Source organism: Rutidosis leptorrhynchoides, chromosome 8, assembly GCF_046630445.1.
Source record: "Rutidosis leptorrhynchoides isolate AG116_Rl617_1_P2 chromosome 8, CSIRO_AGI_Rlap_v1, whole genome shotgun sequence".
Lineage (NCBI taxonomy): Eukaryota > Viridiplantae > Streptophyta > Magnoliopsida > Asterales > Asteraceae > Rutidosis > Rutidosis leptorrhynchoides.
Window position 1 is genome coordinate 237,041,623 of NC_092340.1, and position 5,011 is coordinate 237,046,633.

The following is a 5,011-nucleotide window of genomic DNA, read 5'->3' on the forward strand; positions in this document are numbered from 1 at the left end:
AAGCATGTTTATTCTTAGGTGATTATTAAGAGCTTCCGCTGTTGCATACTAAAATAAGGACAAGATTTGAAGTCCATGCTTGTATGATATTATGTAAAAACTGCATTCAAGAAACTTATTTTTGATGTAATATATTCTTATTGTAAACCATTATGTAATGGTCGTGTGTAAACGGTATATTTTAGATTATCATTATTTGATAATCTACGTAATGCCTTTTAAACCTTTATAGATAAAATAAAGGTTATGGTTGTTTTAAAAATGAATGCAGTCTTTGAAAAACGTCTCATATAGAGGTCAAAACCTCGCGACGAAATCAATTAATATGGAACGTTTATAATCAATATGAACGGGACATTTCAGTTGGTATCCGAGCGTTGGTCTTAGAGAACCAGAAAATTGCATTAGTGTGTCTTACCGAGTTTGTTAGGATGCATTAGTGAGTCTGGACTTCGACCGTGTTTTTCTTCAAAAATGATTGCTTAACATTTTTTGTTGGAAACTATATATTATTAACATGTAAATATTATGTGATATATTAATCTTTTAACGTGTTTGATATTGTGTGATAGATGTCTACCTCTAGTACAAATCTCATTGATTCACCTAATAATAATGAAGAGTCGAATATATTTTGGGAAGATTCACAAATTTCCGAAGAGGAACCGGAAGAGGAGGAACCGAAAAAGGAGGAACCGGAAGAAGAGGAACCTGAAGAGGAGGAATCGGAAGAGGAGGAACCAGAAGAAGAGGTTCTGGAGGAAGAAGTATTGATACCTATAGTAAATCGATTAAATAAAAGAAAATCCTCAACCAACAGACCAAAGTTAATAATGGTCAATGGTGTTTCCGCCGAAGAAGCAAAATATTGGGAAGATTACCAATTTTCCAATGAATCAGATCCCGATGAGGATTCCGATGATGTTATAGAAATTACCTCGACCCAATTTAATAAAGCGAAAGAAAATAATAAGGGAAAAGGTATAAAAATAGAGAAACCCGATTCCAACCTCGATGAACTTTATATGTATCGACAACATCCGTATTTCCTAAAATGTAACAATGACCCGGGAACCTCTAAACCACCAGGTTCTCTAAACCATTGTGGAAAACGACGGCTCGTATTAGAGGAACATCATATATTCCTAGAAAATTAGGAAAACGAACCAAGTCCAAAGAAGAAGAAACCAGCGATTCAGATTAGAGGGTTGTAATCATGTTGTATATTATATGTATTGTAGTGTGCTTGTAATTTTATGTTCTATGTAAAAAAAAAATTGCTTGTATTGTTTGTTAATTATCTTTTACGAATCTAATCCTTGTCTATTTTACAGTATAAAAACAAAATGGACGTTAAGGGTAGACAACCGAATATTTTAGAAGACCTACCAGAGGATATGATTGAGGAAATCTTGTCTAGAGTCAGTCAGAATTCATCAGCACATTTAGTTATGGCGAAATTAACTTGTCAAACATTTGAAAGACTTTCCAGAAATGCCTTAGTTTATAAAAGGCTTTCCTTTGATAGGTGGGGTATATCACATTGGGGAGACCGTAAGTTACGTCGTGTTTTCTTTAAAGCATTAAATGCGGGGAACCCAAATGTAATTTTACGCTACGGGTTAAAAACCTATTTTGACTCAACATATCCTAACATAGGATTTCGTGAATTAGAAAGAGCTTCTGACATGCAATATAAAGAAGCATGTTATGCTTACGGGTTAGTGATGTTCGCTTCTTACCGAAGTGAGAAAAAGAACATCGGACTGCAGCTTTTAAATAAGACCTTCCCACAAGTGAAGGATTCAGTAGTCGGGGTGAGAAACAAGGTTTTTAGATTATTACGGGGCTGTTGGACATTACGAAACCCTCGTCCTTTTGACGACATTACAACATGCTGCCTAGCCAATGGTCATAACGGTTATTTTCCACAAGACCAAGGATGGGAAGTCGTCTTAGTAAAACCAGAATGTATGACTTGTTTCTGGACTTATGAATTACGTGTCTTTATTTCCTTTGCTGAACAAATTGCGTATTAACTACGTTTATCTTCAAAACTGCCTTGTATCAAAGTGTACTATATTTCATGTTATATGTAATATAGCGAAGTTGTAAGTTTGAAGAATATTTATATGTGATATATTATTATAATCAGTTTTTCATATGGAATTGTAGTAGTTGAATTATATATTAGCTACTAAGTATGAACTTAACGGGTAGGTAGTACCCGAATTTAAACTTATAAAACGCTAATATGAAGAAAAAGCTTTTATAAATGAGTTCATATTATGCTACGAAATAATATTGACTACTCTTAATATTCTGTATGATTAACTCGATTCGATTGGCTATTTTGAAGGAAATGGCACCGACTACTCGACACACCATGAATATGAGCGAAGAGGAATTTCGTACCTTTCTTGCTGCAAATATAGCCGCAGTACAGGCTAGGCTACATACCAACAATAACTCTGAATCTAGCAATGCAGCTAACGGCGCGAGAAATCGTGTAGGATTCTCCTACAAAGAATTCACTGCCTGTAAACCTTTGGAATTTGATGGAATCGAAGGACCAATTGGATTGAAACGGTGGACAGAGAAAGTCAAAACGGTGTTTGCCATAAGTAAGTGTACTAAAGAGGACAAAGTTAAGTACGCTACGCATACCTTCATAGGTAATGCGTTAACGTGGTGGAACACCTATCTTGAACAGGTAGGACAAAATGCTGCTTACGCACTACCGTGGTCGGCATTCAAGCAATTGATGAACGAGCAGTACCGTCCTAGAAACGAAGTCAATAAACTCAAGGCAGAACTTAGAGAGTTACGAACACAAGGGTTCGACGTTACCACATATGAACGACAATTCACAGAGTTGTGCCTATTGTGTCCGAGAGCATTCGAAGATGAAGAAGAGAAGATCGACGCGTTTGTAAAAGGGTTACCAGTAAGGATTCAAGAAGATGTGAGTTCATACGAGCCCGCTTCTATACAGAAGGCAAGTCGAATGGCTCATAAACTCATAAATTAGATTGAGGGAAGAATTAAAGAGCAGGCGGCCGAAGAAGCCAACATGAAACAACTCAAGAGGAAGTGGGAGGAAAACGGTGACAAGAGTCACCAGTACAACAACAACAACAATTACAACCACAATCGCAACAACTATTCCAACAACCGTAACAACAACCGAAACAATAACCGCAATCCTAACAATAACTATAACAAACATCCCAACAACAACAACTACAACAACCGTTTCAACAATAATAACATTCCCAACAACAACCTCAATAACAACAACGACAACAAAAACCAAAAACAGCCATGTCATAGGTGTGAAGAAAATCATCAGGGGTTTTGCACGAAATTTTGCAACAGGTGTAAAAGAAATGGTCATAGCGCGACAAAGTGTGAGGTCTACGGACCAAAGTTTAATAGAACCAAAGGAACAAATAATGTCGGAACAAGTAATGCCGAAATGAATAGTGTCAGAGCAAGTAATACCAACCCTGTTTGTTATAAATGTGGAAAACCGGACCACATTATTAGAAATTGCCCGAATCAGGGAAATACTAATGGGCAGGGCCGTGGAAGAGTTTTCAATATTAATGCGGAAGAAGCACAGGAAGACCCGGAGCTTGTTACGGGTACGTTTCTTATTGACGATAAATCTGCTTATGTTTTATTTGATTTGGGTGTGGATAGAAGCTATATGAGTAGAGAATTTTGTGCTAAATTAAGTTGCCCATTGACGCCTTTGGATAATAAATTTTTACTCGAATTAGCAAATGGTAAATTAATTTCAGCAGATAATATATGTCGGGATAGAGAAATTAAACTGGGTGATGAAACGTTTAAGATTGATTTAATACCAGTCGAGTTAGGAATTTTTGATGTAATAATTGGCATGGACTGGTTGAAGAAGGTGAGAGCAGAGGTCGTTTGTTACAAAAATGCGATTCGCATTATGCGTGAACAAGGAAAACCTTTAATGGTGTACGGAGAAAAGAACAACGCGAAATTAAAATTTTATTAGTAGTTTGAAGGCGCAAAAACTAATAAGAAAAGGTTGTTACGTCATTCTAGCACACATCGAGGAAGTTAAACCTGAAGAAAAGAACATCAGTGATGTTCCCGTCGCAAAAGAATTTCCCGATGTTTTCCGAAAGAATTACCGGGATTACCCCCACATCGATCCGTTAAATTTCAAATAGATCTTGTACCAGGAGCTGCACCAATAGCTCGTGCTCCATACATACTCGCACCCAGCGAAATGAAAGAATTACAAAGTCAGTTACAGGAACTTTTAGAGCGTGGTTTCATTCGACCAAGCACATCACCATGGGGAGCTCCTGTTTTGTTTGTCAAGAAGAAAGACGTTACATTCAGGTTGTGTATTGACTACCGAGAGTTGAACAAACTTACCATCAAGAACCGCTACCCACTACCGAGAATCGATGACTTATTTGATCAACTACAAGGCTTGTCTATTTATTCAAAGATTGATTTACGTTCTGGGTATCATCAAATGCGGGTGCAGGAGGATGATATTCCAAAGACTGCTTTTAGGACGCGTTACGGTCATTACGAGTTTATGGTTATGCCGTTTGGATTGACGAACGCACTAGCTGTGTTCATGGACCTCATGAACCGAGTGTGTGGGCCATATCTTGACATGTTTGTCATTGTTTTCATCGATGACGTACTTATTTACTCGAAGAATGATCAAGAGCATGAAGAACATTTAAGAAAAGTGCTAGAGTTGCTGAGAAAAGAAAAACTATTGTAAGTTTTCAAAGTGTGCATTTTGGTTGGAAGAAGTTCAATTCCTCGGTCACATAGTGAACAAAGAAGGTATTCAGGTGGATCCAGCAAAGATTGAAACCGTTGAGAAATGGGAAATACCGAAAACTCCGAAGCATATACGCCAATTTTTAGGACTAGCTGGTTACTACAGAAGGTTCATCCAAGATTTTTCCAGAATAACAAAACCCTTGACTGCATTAACGCA